This window comes from Macaca mulatta, chromosome 14 (genome assembly GCF_049350105.2).
Source record: "Macaca mulatta isolate MMU2019108-1 chromosome 14, T2T-MMU8v2.0, whole genome shotgun sequence".
Lineage (NCBI taxonomy): Eukaryota > Metazoa > Chordata > Mammalia > Primates > Cercopithecidae > Macaca > Macaca mulatta.
This window is the reverse complement of record NC_133419.1, coordinates 25,290,803-25,307,157: the sequence shown is the minus strand read 5'-3', so window position 1 is coordinate 25,307,157 and position 16,355 is coordinate 25,290,803. Positions and strand designations below refer to the sequence as shown.

The 16,355-nt window shown below is 37.8% G+C and overlaps 1 protein-coding gene across 7 annotated transcripts in view; it reads right to left on the bottom strand.

Moving 5' to 3' along the window:
* Window positions 1-16,355, bottom strand: part of LRRC4C (leucine rich repeat containing 4C) — a 178,347-nt gene that overhangs the window by 18,884 nt on the left and 143,108 nt on the right. For 4 of the 7 annotated variants that reach the window (XM_077964802.1, XM_077964803.1, XM_015114435.3 and 1 more), the window contains one exon: window positions 8,049-8,109. The exons of 1 other annotated variant lie outside the window; for it this stretch is intronic. The gene's annotated coding sequence lies outside the window, so the exon portion shown is untranslated. Of the gene's footprint in view, window positions 1-8,048; window positions 8,110-8,363; window positions 8,416-16,355 lie in introns of all 7 variants that reach the window. 2 more of the 7 variants (XM_028833513.2, XM_077964804.1) reach the window with 1 other exon arrangement.

Genomic DNA, 16,355 nt, shown 5'->3' with positions numbered 1-16,355 from the left:
ATGTTTTAGCTTCTTGGGATGCACAATAGGCTGATTTGCTCTAGACTTTCAGTTTGAAAAATATATGGGAGAGAAAAGCATATAAAAAGGGCTGAATATTTCAAATTATGTTTAATCAAAATATGTAGAAAATTATTTTCCATATATATTTTGTTTTCATCTAGGTTAATGACAAAGCAAGTAACTAAAGAAGTGGTTTTGAAAAAAGATCTAACAAGCCCATCTGAAACCTAAGTCCTTGGCAAGGCAGGCAGAGAAGGATGTGATTTCAGAAAGTTGGTAATGCGGTTAATAGCCTTGCTTCCCAGGCTTCCTTTGGATTGATGACTGGCTGGGAGGAGTTGATAGTCATTAACCCCCAACTTCTCATTAATCCTTAGAAAATGCCCTGTGCTAAGGTCACCAATGCCTTTATAGGTTGAAAACAAACAAACCAACAATAGCACCCAAAAGGCATATGGATTTTTATAATGAGCAATGCAATTTAAATTACCATGCAAGGCAATTCGAAGAGAATAAATATCATGTACATAGAGTCATTCAGATTTAAAAATCACATTCCAACGTTTTACCAAGTACTTACTTCCTTGTTCATTATTAAATAGTACGAAACCCCAATTTCCTACAGAGTAACCAAAAACATATTTATAACCCCAGGCAAAGCACTAAAGATGTCTGGAATTCATTTTATAGTAGGGTGTGGGGAAAGAGAATGTCTAAAGTCATTTCAGCTATAATAATATATGATTCTAGGTATACTCTCTAATGCTATATTTAACAGGGAACTCCAATTCAGTAACTTGTCATCATTGATCATTTGTAATAGGGTACTGAGACAAGCCCAGTATAAACAATAGTCATAAACCAATGCCAATATGCTCCACTGAGGGAGTGTCTATGATTGCGTAGATCCTTGTAAGTATTCTGGGTGTTCAGAAAGAACCAGTGAGGCTTGAGCAATCAGTGAAACGTATGTGGACAGTGGATCTAGGGGATATGTAGATTTGAATAAGCAAAAGGTCTAGCATTTCAAGAGAGAAAAGAAAGAAACAGGCACTTTCCTTCAATAATGTTTTTTGAGTGCCTACCAAATTTCAAGCACAATGCTCACTTCTTGACACTTAGGGCCATGTGTCTCTCATCAAGAATCTCACAGTGCAGTATGATTCACAGGTGAGTACGCAGGGAATTATAATGCAGCAGAAAGTACTAGAGAAATTCTATTCTCTATTCGTTAGAATTAGGTATTATAGCAGCACACAATAAGGAACATGCACTAACAGAGCAGAAAGAGAGAAAAAAGAGAAAGAAACAGGTATGGTGGCACGTGCCTGTAGTCCCAGCTACTTGGGAGGCCGAAGCAGAAGGTTCACTTGAGCCTAGGAATCTGAGCTCAGCCTGTGCAACATAGCAAGACACTATCTCTAAATAATAATAATAATCAAGAAAAGAGAAAGAATTTGTTTGAAAATAGGCACAAGTTGGGTAGGGAATATATATGAAAGTAAACACGACATAGGCAGTGGAGTAGTAAGTAGAATAAATGAAATAACACCAGGATATAAAAAATAGACAAGGAATTGAGATTTGATATGAACTCATGGATAGATGGTAGGGACTTGATTTTTCTTTCTGACATGTGAGTAGAACTAGAAAGGTAATGGAGATATAAGCAAAACTCTAAGATGAATGGTTTGGAAACTACTGCCCACAGGCAAAACTAGAAGGGAAAAGGACAGTGGGAAGAGTATTTAAGGAAAAGCAAGTCTGCAGTGTTATGGAATATGAATAGAACAGAGTGAAATAGATTATTTCAATCATCAAACTATAAAATAATGATGACCTGGGTTAGGCTTTGACTTTTACCTAAAATATAAGCTGAAATAACATCATGATTTTTCCATCTCTGTTCTGGAATCTTTAATATGTGATACTCTTTATATATATATTTACCAGATCCCACGATTCTTCACCTGTGGCTTGCTCTGATTTCTATATATTTTATAGTCCCTACAACTTTGAAGTAAGTCCTACAAATCCAGTGGTTCCCCCTGAATATCTCAGACCCACTGCTTTCCAGTTTTCAGCATGACTGAAGAGTTTAATAAATTCACCAAAATGACCCACAAAAACCTGATAAGGAAACTCTCTTTAATTGAGCCTGTGTTTATGAGATCTGAGCAAGGGGAGGAAACAGAGTAGACTCTTTCTGTGATTTCCAGGCAACGTCATTTAATCAGAATGCAGATAGCAGGGATGGCCTCCTAATTGGAAATGGAAACTGGTTTAAAGTAACCTCAACACTGTTAACATTGCATAATGAGGAAACCTTGGTGATGACATGTCAGATAATGGAAATGACTGGAATCAGTGATTTTTTTGTTTCTTCCTAATGACCGCAAAAGGGAATTATTCAGCAAATGCAGACATTTGAAAATTAGATTCGTAGTTATTTATTTACTTAAGGCAGTTCCTCATTTTGCTCCATGCTGTGTTAACCATAGGTTGTGAATATTGAAACCAAGTTTTCTTTTTTTGCACAATTCCTATATTTGTTCTTAGTTACCATGGAACCTTGCAAAACTAGGATTCAATTCCAGAATGAATGAGCTTCAGTTAACACAGTACCACGGAAAGTAAAAACTCCCTGTATTTTTCTGTATTCACTTTGCCTGCAAGGCATCATTTGCAAAAATATTTCATGGGAAAAAAATAGAGCTATACATGAAAAGCAATAAAGAACTGGGTCCTTATGGTATCATAATGGGATCAGAAAGTAGGGAAGCCTGTGCATGCTCCTATTTAAGCCATTATGAACTATGTTTCCTTGATTTGGATGGCTAAAATTACTTTTTAGTTATTTTTCCCACCATGTTTTCATCCTTGAAAGGATGCATTTTTAAAAGAATAATCCAATTGAAAAAGCACAGGGCTGACAGATTCTAATATGGATATCAGAGATGTTGAGTGATAATAATGCAAGTTACTTAAACTTTCTGTACCCATCTGTAAAGTGAGGACAGAATATGTTTTCTTTCTATGTCAAAGGCATACCACAAAAATAAACTTTAATAAGAAATCAGTGTGTACAAAGTACAATCCACAAAATTAGGTTAAATTATGATATAGGTGTCATTCTCACATTTCTTAGTCCCATTTTTTAAGCTGCACCTGACATGTGAGCAGAACTAGAAGGGGGATGGAGATGTAAGCAAAACTCTAAGATGAATGGTTTGGAAATGACTGCCCATAGGCAAAATTGGGCTCACCACCCCAGTTTTTGTAAGTAAAGTTTTATTAGCAGACTTCCACACCCATGCATGTAAGCATTGTCTATGGCTGCTTTTACAGTGAAGGGCAGAACTGAATGGTTATGATAAACTATATGGCTTGCAAAGCCTAAAATATTTACCACCTGGTCCCTTAAAAAAAAAAAAAGGCTGCTACAGCATCCATCCAGAGACTTTTCTTTTCTTTCTTTCTTTCTTTTTTCTTTTTTTGAGACGGTGTCTCGCTCTGTTGCCCAGGCTGGAGTGCGGTGGTGAGATCTCAGCTCACTGCAAGCTCCGCCTCCTGGGTTCACGCCATTCTCCTGCCTCAGCCTCCCGAGTAGCTGGGACTACAGGTGCCTGCCACCATGCTGGGCTATTTTTTTTTTTTTTTTTGTATTTTTAGTAGACATGGGGTTTCACTGTGTTAGCCAGGTGGGTCTTGATCTCCTGACCTCGTGACCTGTCCGCCTCAGCCTCCGGAAGTGCTGGGATTACAGGCATGAGCCACCACGCCCGGCCCATCCAGAGAGACTTTTCTTACCTACTCTCTTCAATCCCAAGGCTACCAAGATGACCTGTGAGTGCATGGAGGAAAAATACTAAAACTTCTATTTGTAATTAACTTTCATCTAAGAACTAGTAAAGAAATTCAGCTTCACCACTTTTTAATGTTGCCATGCATCATATAACTTATGGAGGAACCTGGGGAAAAGTGGGAGTTCCAGAACAGAGGGCTTGCCTGCAGCACCATTACTTGATCGCACTTTCAGTACACTTGACATATTGCTATTTCTGTGTGGCAGCATAATTGGCTTTAGAGATTATATTACTTAGTTTTAACTGAACTAGCACTCCCCAAATGGACACAGTAGCTTAAGGTTCTTCCAAAGATAACATGGAATCAATATTCTTTTTGTTTTGTTTTTGATTTTGCTTTTGTTGAGAATCAATATTCTAATAATAGGGCAAGTAAAAGCATACAACAACAAAAAAAGATAGAGCTACCATTTTTATCTCCAATATGAGCTCTTTGAAACAACAAAATTATGATTTAAAGAAGTGTTTATTTTGATTAAACCTGTACACCTATGTATGCACATGGGCATGTGTGTGTGTGTGTGTGTGTGTGTGTGTGTGTGTGTGTGTGTATGTGAGAAGAGGAACTATCACTTTTACCAGTAATCATGTCCTATCAGACTCTTGTCCAAGCTGCACTCTCACACTTTCTCTTCCTAGTAACCTAGTAATGAATTCACCATGTGTCAATCAACATCTCTGATTTATATCTGGATTTTTATTTTTATTTTTTTGCTTTTTCTCTTCACTTCACCCCTTTTCTCCAGCCAGCAACATAGGCATATTGTCGCACAAAGTCATTGCCTCATTTATCCCTGAAATTGAGAATTACATTTCCACATGTAATTTTTGGATCTTCAGATCCAAGAAGAATGACCTGGAAACAGGATTGCAAGAGACTACCCTCTCCTTGCCTCCTTTCCTTCTTCTTGACCAAAAGTGTCTTCCTCTCAAATTCATTAGAAAGAGGAGTTGGCCGGGCGCGGTGGCTCACGCCTGTAATCCCAGCACTTTGGGAGGCCGAGGCGGGCGGATCACAAGGTCAGGAGATCGAGACCACGGTGAAACCCCGTCTCTACTAAAAATACAAAAAATTAGCCGGGCGCGGTTGTGGGCGCCTGTAGTCCCAGCTACTCGGGAGGCTGAGGCAGGAGAATGGCGTGAACCCGGGAGGCGGAGCTTGCAGTGAGCCGAGATCGCGCCACTGCACTCCAGCCTGGGCTGGGCGACAGAGCGAGACTCCGTCTCAAAAAAAAAAAAAAAAAAAAAAAAAAAAAAAAAAAAAAAAAAAAAAAGAGGAGTTAATATCTATAGGGTTTTAGCCTTAAAAGCTGTGAATATAGGATCCAAATTAAGAACAATGGAGTTGGAAATTTTAATTATATAAAGGACCCTGGGGAATTAGGTAAAACCTCAGCTTCTTCATTCACTATATTAAAGATCTCTCCTTTTTCCTAACCTACAAAACGTGTGTGGTAGCATCTGTCTTTCCTTTCTCATTGTTATCAGGATAACTTGAGATAGTTTATGAATTGTAAGATCACTTTAAACTATAAGTATTAGATAGACTTCGGGGATCAATCATTTTCAAACTTTGAATTCACACAAAACCAAAACAAATCAGAAAAGTGACGGGAGGAAAGGAGACAAAGAGATCAAAAAACAAGGTGTGCTTTCCATGACAGGCACTAACTTACATACACAGTTTTATTTAATTCTCACAACAACCCCATGAAAAACATTAGGAGCCAGATGCTCTGTAAGTTTGTCACCTAACCCAGATCACACAATTAGTACTGTCCAAATCCACCTCCTTTTAGCCACTGTACTGTGTAGACATATCTTCTGCTAGCTATGTAAATTTGGATAAGTGCCTTTTTTTTTTTTTCTTTTTTTTTTTCAGAGACAGAGTCTTGCCTGCCACTCAGGCTAGAGTGCAATAGTGCGATCATAGCTCACTGTAACCTTGAACTTCTGGGCTCAAGTGATCCTCCTACCTCAGCCTCCCTTCAAAGTAGCTGGACTATAGGTGCATGCTACGACACCTGGTTGCTTTTAAAATTTGTTATAGAGATGGGGTCTTGCTCTGTTGTCCAAGCTGAATGACATATTCTTTTGGCAACTCGTTTTCCTCATTTCTAAAGGGATGAAGACTAGCACTACTACTATGATGTACTAGCTGTAGTCTCACATCTAATCCTAACCAAACCTCATGGCTTAGAAGTGCTCCTATCAATTTTGTCTTTGAGCAACCAAGACAAAGCATTAAAGTACCATGTTTAAGGTTTTACAGTCACTCTGTGGTGGGGCCGGAACTTGAACTGCCGGCTCCAGATTCATTTTCCTTCCACACGCTATCTGGCAGTGAATTTTGTAGGGTTAACTAGAAAACATCAGTAAAAGTACATAGCAAAATATATGTTGCACAGTAGGTACTCAATATATAGTACATTTTATCTTTCCTAAGTAAATTCTTACTTTCTCTTGAATGATGATCACCACACAGTTTTTATTCTCCGGGAGGAAAATAAGGACTCGGGAGAAATATCAGTCTGGGTTGAATAAATAAAGAGCAAGCCACAGCTGGATATGAATGTGGATTATGATACACAGACTACAAACTTTCGAGTGACAGCCAAGAGTTCCTTCTTACCAATGTGTGCTATCTTAGTAAACTTCACTCCCAATTCTTTCATTTTTGAAGAAAAACATTTCCAGCTAATAACACAATTACACTTAAGTATCAGAGCCCATTTGAGTATTATTGCATTTGTTAAATCTAACTAAGTCCAAATTACTTCCTCATTGCTAATAAGAGAAAGAGAGGGAGGAAGAAGAGGAGGAGGCGAGAACTGAGGGGAAAATAGTTTCGGAGGGTTAAAGGAAGAAAAGAAGACCCATACACAGAATACTAGAGAGAAAACAGTGAGCTATCAATACTGCATATAGCCTCAAGTCCAATAAATGTCAGTTAAACTTGCTGCTCACAGTTTCTATGGAAACCCCTTAAGTTAGGAGTGGAACACAGACATTTTTTGGACTGCAATTCACAAGCTGTTTATTTAATTATGATGAAACATGAGACGGTTAGGGACAATACTATTATCATACGATAGCATTTAGAATTCAACAAATAGGTATGGCAAAATAAAAAGTCGATTTCTTTTTTTAAATCATTAACTCCATGTGCATTGCATGCGAATAAAACTCATCTTTTTTTTTTTTTTTTTTATGGGACTTCACACACTATTTCCTTCAGGCGAACCCCAAATTAGTCAAATGACATTCATTAAAAGGGAATTCTTCAGAGGCCTCATGCCAATTCTACCCCCACATGCCCAGTGAACAAAACCAAGGTCACAGCATATTTTCAATTAAACCCAAGATAGCACCAAAGTGCAGCACAGCTGGGAAAACAAGCACATTATTGCCCCATAGATCATTTGTGAGCAATGAATAGGTCTCTGGTGTTTTTCTGTTTTATAGGTATTGGAATATAAAAAGAAAATAGCTTCAGATTAGCTTTTGCCTTCCAAAATAAACAACTACTTTTAGGGCATTACTCCTGGGGGTCTGAAGAAACATGATGTGAAGCCATCACTGTTCTGTGTCTGATGGTTGAAAATCACTTGCTTAGGTATTAATTTGGCTGCAGGAAACCATCTAATTGATGTGCTCATTTGCACCTTTGTTTTTTCATTAGACAAACATGTAGTTTTCCTCCTGTTATGTGTCAGTCACTGTACCAGGGACAAGGGAGACAAGAAGGTTAAACTCCAGTTCCTGCCTTAATAATAATAAAGTTTTTGGAAGGAAGTGCATTAATTTTGTCAAATATTTATAAAGGGACAACTACGGCTCATAGGTACTAAGTAGCTAAATAAGTTAGAATCCTGCCTTCAAGGAGATTACAATTTAATGACGATACAATAAATCATAGAGCAAAGAGTCAGTGTTCCTGCCTCCTGCTACCTCCCCATCTTATCTCTCTGCAGGTAGGACTACCGCTCATGGGAACTATGCTACACAAGGTATATAGGTTTACGTGTATGGGATGGTTTGCTGGTGGATGGTGGTGTAAAGCGGGAGCTTCAGAAATATTGCCACGGGAGAACCACATTTCCAGTTCTGTCCATAAGCCACTAATACTCTTATAAAATATTTAGCCCATAAAATATGACTGAATGAGGAACCACTCACCAGATAAGTGAATCCCAAGGAAAGTCATCTCTCGAGTCAAGCAGGGAACATGAGGCTGTTTCTAAAGTGGCAAAGAGAAACACAAGAAATTTGCAAATATGACTCAGTGGATATGTCTTTTCTACTATATTGCAGCTTTGTTTTTGAAATTCAGTAGTGGTTTGCAGTAGCTGGACTTCCCACAAATCACTCGTGCTAGCAAAACCAGTCATTGCCATTATCAGATTTGACAGTGTTTAATGAGTCACTTCATATTAGCTGTAGTTGTAGTGTTCAGCATACTGTGGGAAAGATTTAGTATGAATCATCACCCACCTAGCTCTCCACTGGGGTCTCTATGCTGTAAATAGGCAGTGCGTTTGCCAATCTAAAAAAAAAAAAAAAAGAAAGAAAAAGAAAATAAAAGCATCCATTAGAATAATTCGGGACAATTCTTGATCTGCCACCACCACAACCACTACCACAGACACCACTGATGACATTTATTGAATTGCCACTGTATTTTAACACTATCCTGGGCAGAAAGCCAAAGCAACTCTCCTAACTACTGGCCATTTTGAACAATACATTTTGTAATGCCAATAAAAAAATGCATTTGGATTCAGAAGAAATGTAGTCTATACTTGGTTCTGACTTATTAGATACATGACCTTAAGTAAGGCACATTTTCTCTCTGATCTAGTGTCCTGATCAGAACCGCATCATAAGATTAAATCAGATAATGCATTATAATGATGAATAGGAAACAGTTAAATAGAAAACTCAATTATTAAAGTCAAATGGGATGTTAAGAGTTTGACACAGGCATCTGCTGCAAACTCTATTTGGGATTGCCCACCACCAACAACACATCCCCAAACAAGAAAGATATAAAATATTTCCTTGCCCTATACATCTCTCATCTCACCCCACTACTCCTGTAGCACTGGCAGAATAAAAATTAGAATCTGAGACTGAGGGAATGTACAGTACTTAAAGCAAAGGGATCCTAAGAGATAGAGCTCACATTTTACAAAGTATGATGAAGTAAAAGAAACTTTCTGTAATTCCAACAAATGCAGGTCATCCAACATTGGAAATATAGTTGGTATGGACTGTACAAGGAGGAGACCCAGAGCAACTGCAGATAGAAAGATCCCTCACAATTAGTAATCAAGATCAAGGGACTGACATGGATATTAAAATCACCAAGAAGCCTATCAAGTGTTAGTATGGAGAGAACAACAGGGAGGCAGATGTTAAAATCTTCAAGGGACAAGGAGGAGTGAAGCCCACGGCTATGGCTGACTCCAACAAAAAGTTGTTAGCAGGTGGTATAATCTGATGGTGTACGCTTCACAGCTGGGCATTTTACTGTATTAGATGATTTTGTTTGGAACAGACAAGGTAAATAAAAATGCTTTTTGAATGTCATAGCAATATATCACTAATGAATGTTATTATTATATAAGTAAAACTGAATATGATCAAAATTTATTTTAGAGATGATCTGTGGATTTTCTGTCCATAGGTTTAAAATAAATGGATAACTCAGCCAGGCGCAGTGGCTCACACCTGTAATCCCAGCACTCTGGGAGGCCGAGGTGGGTGGATTACCTGATGTCAGGAGTTCAAGACCAGCCTGGTCAACATGGTGAAACCCTGTCTCCATTAAAAATACAAAAATCAGCCAGAATGGTGGCACCGCCTGTATTCCCAGCTACTTGGGAGGCTGAGGCAGGAGAACGGCTTGGACTTGGTAGGTGGAGGTGGCAGAGAGCCAAGATCATGCCACTGCACTCCAGTCTGGGTGACACAGTGAGATTCCAAAAAAAAAAAAAAAAAAGAGAGAGAAAAAAAAATCTCAATCTTATAAAATGTTTTCCCATATCTCATGGTTTCAAGAAGTATTAACTACTCTTCAACAGGATATATGAAATATGAATCGGAATGTAAAGTGCCTGAGATTTATAACTTTAGAGGAAGGCCATAGGTAACAATTAGTGCGTTAGAGAGGCAAAGAAAAGGTGGGAGGTGAAAACATGTTTATTGCTAAATCAAATAGACAGTTCTCAATTTTCATATTAGGCAAAAATTATTAATGTTTGACATAATGATCACTCTGTCCTTTATGAAACACCTTTTTCACTTGGCTCCTATGAAACAACTCCCTTGCTTCTCCTCTTGCCTCAGTGATAACTCTGCTCAACATCCACTGCTAGTTGTGTCTTGTCTCACAGGCCAATGAACCTTGGAGTGCCCCAGGTCTCAAATCAGTGGACCTCTTATTTATCTATATGCACTCTCTAGGTGATCGTATAATGCTTTTAAACACCATCTATAAACTGAAGACCGCCAAACTTAAATCTCCAGCAGACTCGCAGACTTGTATGTACTACGGCTTATTCAAGACCTCCACGTGGAGGATTCAAAAATCAACCTGTCTACAGTCAAACTCTTCATTTTGATTTAACCCGACAAAGACTTTTTCTAATGGCAGTTGCATTCATTCATTCATACAACTAAACATTTTAAGCTCTTACTGTGCGCCAAGCACCATTTCAGGAATGATTTTTCTAGTAGCTCAGGCCAATGTCTACCTTGAAACTTTTTTTTTGGTCTCATACCCTCTCTTTTTGGATTGTATCACCTCTATACCTTATCACCTTTATATCCTATCACCCATGTATTGGAAATTCTGTGTAGCAGTATTCTGGTTTTTTCTCCAAACACATCTATTGCTTTGTCTTGGTCCAATTTCTATCTGGATAACTGGAGTATTCCATAGCCTTGTCCAATATCTGAGTTTCCTGCTTCTAATTTCTCCACACAGTGGAGGGATCCTATTTGAATTAAAGTCAGATCATATTCCTTCTCAATGCTTCTCACAACACTCAGAGTAATATTAAAGTCCTAATGGCCATTCATTTTTTTTTTCCTGCATCTCTCCTGCTTGTTTGATCTCATTTTCCTACAACTATCACTCATATTCACTCCACTCTGACCACCACACTGGCTCCTGATTGTTTCTCCTGCACACCAAGCATAGTGCTTTCTCAGGAACCCTGCACATGCTGTTCGTCTGCCTGGAATGCCCTTCACCCAGACAGACCTATACCTTTGCCTGCACTCCATGACAACAGTGCCACCTTTCATGCAAATACCTGTATACTTTGCTTCTTCACTTCCTTCAGGGCTCTGCTAAACTTGCTCAGAGAGGTCTTCCCTGGTTATGCTGCTTAAAACATAACCACCCTTGTCCCCTCATCATTCTCTGTTCCCTTATTCTGTTTCATTTCTGTTGATAAAACATCTCAAAAGTAGAGATAACATGTACATATTTATTTTCTGTCTCCTCCAACTAGAATATGAGTTCCCAGGATATGGAGTTTATATGATTTGTTTATTGATGAATCTCCAAAAGTAGCCCGATTTTATAGGCGAGGAAACTAAAGCTCAGAGAGATGAGTGCCTTCCTTGAGGGCTTTTCTGGAGAAAATGGGGATTACTAAGTAGGAAGGAGAGTACAAACATCGGGGTGGTAACGATAGCTAGATCAGAGCTGTAAAAAGTACAGCAGTTAAGTTCATAAATTCTATTATCAGAGATAGTCATTTTGTGACTTGCGGGAAGTTATATAAATTTTTGGGTTTCAATTCCCTCATCTGTAAAATTAGAGTGATCATAATAGAGTCAACTTCAAAAGGTTGTTCTAAACTTGAAATGAGATGATACCCATAAATCAACAAGCCTGGCATGTCATACATTCTCTAATAATGGGAATTATTATTATCTGAGAGTTAATTTCTTTGAATTGTAGGTATTTTTCTAAATTCTCCTTCATTAAAAAAATGCTGAACATAATTATCCATCTGCTACCAGCAGACTCTTCATTCATTATTTATTGAGCACTGCTCGCAACACTTACAAATGGCTAAACAACTCATCTACTTTTCTAAAATGATTATTTAAGGCCAAATGTGGTACTTATCCACGAATGTATTATTAAGCCTGGACGTGGGAAAATACAAATCAAGGTGATTATCCTCCTTGATCTTTTACATAGCACTTTGTTGAAAGGTCTTGTTGAAAACAAGACTGGTAATAAGAAAGATGATGATGAAGATTGTATTTTTTGTTAATATTATAAATTATAATTTGAAAAATTGTTTCATGTGTATTATCCTATCTGACCCTCAACAAATATAGGAGGAAGGCAAACGAGATTATAATTTTCATTTTGCAGTTAAGAAAGTTAAAGTATAAGAAAGTTAAATAATGTTGTTAAGGTTTAAAAAAAGCCCTAATATGTGATGAGTTAATATAAGAAGTCAAATATTTGAAGCCTTAGGCTAGTTATCTGCCTATTACACAGTCTTTTAACACAAGGTAAACAGGAGGTATTTTCTGCAATGAATCCTTCCAGGTTGTTTACATTTATAGAGACTCATTCTTCTGTGTTCCTTTAACACATTGCACTTCTATGTCCAATGTGAGAAGAAGGGAAAGAACATTTATTGATCAACTATCAACCAGTGTGCTGCTTTTCTATCTCGTACTTGCTTGCTTATGTGTCTTTCTGACTCATTAGACTGCATGCCCCACTGGGACAGCCAACATAGTCCATTCCATGGGCATGCATACACTGCAGTAACTGCTGTGTAATATGTGTTCAATAAATGTTTCTTGAATAAGATAATGAAATAGTTTATTTGGTGAAATAAGCTTACATATAGAAAAAAGCAACTAAAGCATATCCCAAAATTTAAACTATATAATCAATTAGCATGATTATAGAGAATCTCATCAAATTGTCATCTCCTAGGTCAAAAACTGGTGACTATCAACAGTTTTATGTGGTTCAAAACAATAGTTTCCAAAGAGAAATAATGATTTTAGAAGTGCCCAGTTGGCCAATCAAATTTCTAGGATCTGTGGAAATCCTTTTTGGCTTATGTCTAGTTACATAAATTTTTATGTCCCAACCAAGGGGGAAAAAGCCAATACTTTTATTTCAAAGTAAATTCTTCTAACCTCAAACATTCAATTTGTGAATGGGTAATTAAAATTAAAACCGGAACAGTTCATTCAGTTACTGAGTTATAAAGGGGTCTTATCTATTGATTACCTATAACAGGGTCTACAAGCTAGAGCAGAGAATTCATCCATTTGCCTTACCATAGCTTAAAATCCAGTCATGCTGCCATTTGTACAATACGGAAAGATAAAGTGTCCATACTGTTTTCTCTAATATAGCAGTTTAAATATTACCACTTCTCAACAGTTCTCACTTACTCCTTTCTCACTTAACTTGCTCACAGAAAAAAATAAAAACATTTTATTATTATTTTTTCCATGGTGTTTGCTTCATTTTGATATTTATCAGTATAAGGACCAGGAGGATATTCTTTTAATCAGTGCATTGTCACTGCAAAGCTCTATGCTGGGCATATACCAGGAAATGGATTGTTTAAATTAAATGCATATCTGTAGACATAGATGAAATTATAAAGGCTACCAAATCATCTCTCTGGCTGCTAGAAGTACCCTAGTTTAATAGGAGAGAGCAAGGTATATGGGGTAGGAGATGGTACATATAAAATGTCCTTGATTTTTAAGTAACAGCACCTGATTGACCTCTTGCTCTAACCGATCTGACTCTCCAGTCTGAAAGGACACATGATAGCTGTGCTCTCCTGAAATGTGGCATTTATCTTCATGAGTGTAGTGATGAAGGATGGATCAGGACTGGAACAGTCATCAGTGACTTATCCCATCTCTTTTCACAAGTGAAGATAAATGACACAAAATATCAGCCACTGTGCATTATATATATTTATTCCACATTTACGCCCACAGACACAAACACACTATAGACCTTTTCCTCAACCTGATTGTTTGTCATTTTCAAAACATACACCTAACAATAACAAAAGCAAAGCTAGGGGAAAGTCAGAGAGAGTGAAAAATGCTGAAATAACTTCTATGAGACAAGCTGTACCCTGTGAGGGGATGCCTCAACAGACCCTGTCTATAGGAACTCAAAAATGGCCGTAAGCCTTAAAATACAATATCCACATGCCTCTGTTGTCATTAAACTAACTTAGAAAATAGTCACAAAGAGCCCCGAAGGATGCTGCATAAAGACACTCTCCAACCTGAAGAAAATCACGAAAATGGTGTTCCTGACGGAATGGTTTCTAAGACCTTCCAGTCATCTACAAATAGTCCTCCTGGTTTACATTATTCTAAAACAACATTCCTTATCCTCCGATGATATGCTTTCCTTAATTTCTGAGTTGGACTAGGACATCCTCATTAAGCTTCTTAAACTGACAATAAGGTAGACAAGGCACAAAACGTTGAATAATGACACCATGAGGGATGGACTTCCTGCTCAACACTGGTAGCTAGATACTGTGGGAACTCTGTGTCAGCCTGGCATTGGGTATAGCACTTTCTACGTTGCAGTGGTATAGCACCACTGAGAGCACACAGGATCAGATTAAGTCATTGCTTTCAAACTTAAACTTTACTTAAAGTGGGTCCTGTTGGGAAGGACCTAGTCTCCTAGATTTCATCCACTAGAAAATGGTTATGTCTAGATGATCAGAAAGCCAAGTGTTCTCTTTACCAAAGCAGTTGGGAACTGTAGCTTCTGTCTCATGTTGTGAGTGTCTGAGTTTTTCCCAACTTCATTAGCCCTTCTCTCCATTTAATAGTGGGTACTGACCTCCACTTGCAGGTAGAACAAATCCTGGCCATCTTGTTAGGCCTAACTCTAACACAGCCTCATGACATCATTACTGATCTTAGACTTCAAAAGTTCTACTCCGTACCCTATACGACTTTGGGAAATTTTTCCAATTTGGTCCCAAGACCACACCTCCATATTTATTTCAGATCTTTTATAGGATCCCTGTCCTGTCGCGTAAATCTAGGTCTTTTTATTATAACATATCCAATCTCCCAGTTCCTCAAAAACTAAGAATCTAGCTTGCTGCTCAAATTTCTAGATTCCAACCTTATCACCATAACTGCCTCCAGCACTGATAGCCTTTCTTCTAAATTTTTTTTCTTATACAACATTAATTAATATCCTACTTAATAGCAGAGACTGTTCTAGACACTGGGGATTCTGCAATGATTCAGATAGTGAACACCTCTCACTTCATGGGGGTGACTTTTTGTAAGTTAGACAGATAATAAATAATTTTAAAAAAGGTGAGGTAGACATAATTGTTGAGATGAAAAGAAAATAACTAAAAAAAAGAATAATTGGAGGAAACTTTATTTTTTCTTTTCCTTTTTATGTAACTTTTATTTTAAGTTTGGGGTACATGTGCAAGTTTGTTATATAGGTAAACTTGTGTCATGGGGGTTGCTGTACAGATTATTTCATCACCCAGGTGTTTAGCCTAGTATTCATTAGTTATTTTTCTTGATCCTCTCCCTCCTCCCACCCTCTACCCCCTGATAGGCCCCAGTGTGTATTGTTCCCCTCTATCTGTCCATGTGTTCTCATCATTTAGCTCCCACTTTTAAGTGAGAACATGCAATATTTGATTTTCTGTTCTTGTGCTACTTTGCTAAGAATAATGGCCTCCAGCTTCACCCAGGTCCATGCAAAAGACATGATCTCATTCCTTCTTATGGCTGCATAGTATTCTATGGTATATATGTACCACATTTTCTTTATCCAATCTACTGTTGATAGGCATTTAGGTTGATTCCATGTCTTTGCTATTGCGAACAGTGCTGCAATGAACATACAAAGTGCATGTGTCTTTATGGCAGAATGATTTATATTCTTTTGGGTATATATTCAGTAATGGCAGTGCTGGGTCAAATGGTGTTTCTGACTTTAGGTCTCTGAGGAATTGGCATGCTGTTTTCTACAATAGTTGAGCTAATTTACACTCCCACTAACGATATATAAGCATTCCTTATTCTTCACAGCCTCACTGGCATCTGTCATTTTTGACTTTTTAATAACAGCCATTCTGACTGGTGTCAGATGGTATCTCACTGTGGTTTTGATTTTCGTTTCTCAAATGATCAGTGGTGTTGAGCTTTTTGTCATATGCTTGTTGGCCACATGTATGTCTTTTTAAAAAGTGTCTGTTGATGTCCTTTGCTCACTTTTCAGTGGAGTTCTTTGTTATTTTCTTATAAATTGGTTTAAGTTCCTTATAGATGCTGGATATTAGACCTTTGTCAGATGCATAGTTTGTAAATATTTTCTTCCATTCTGTGGGTTGTCTATTTATTCTGTTGGTAGTTTCTTTTGCTGTGCAGAAGATCCTTATTTTAATTAGATCCCATTTG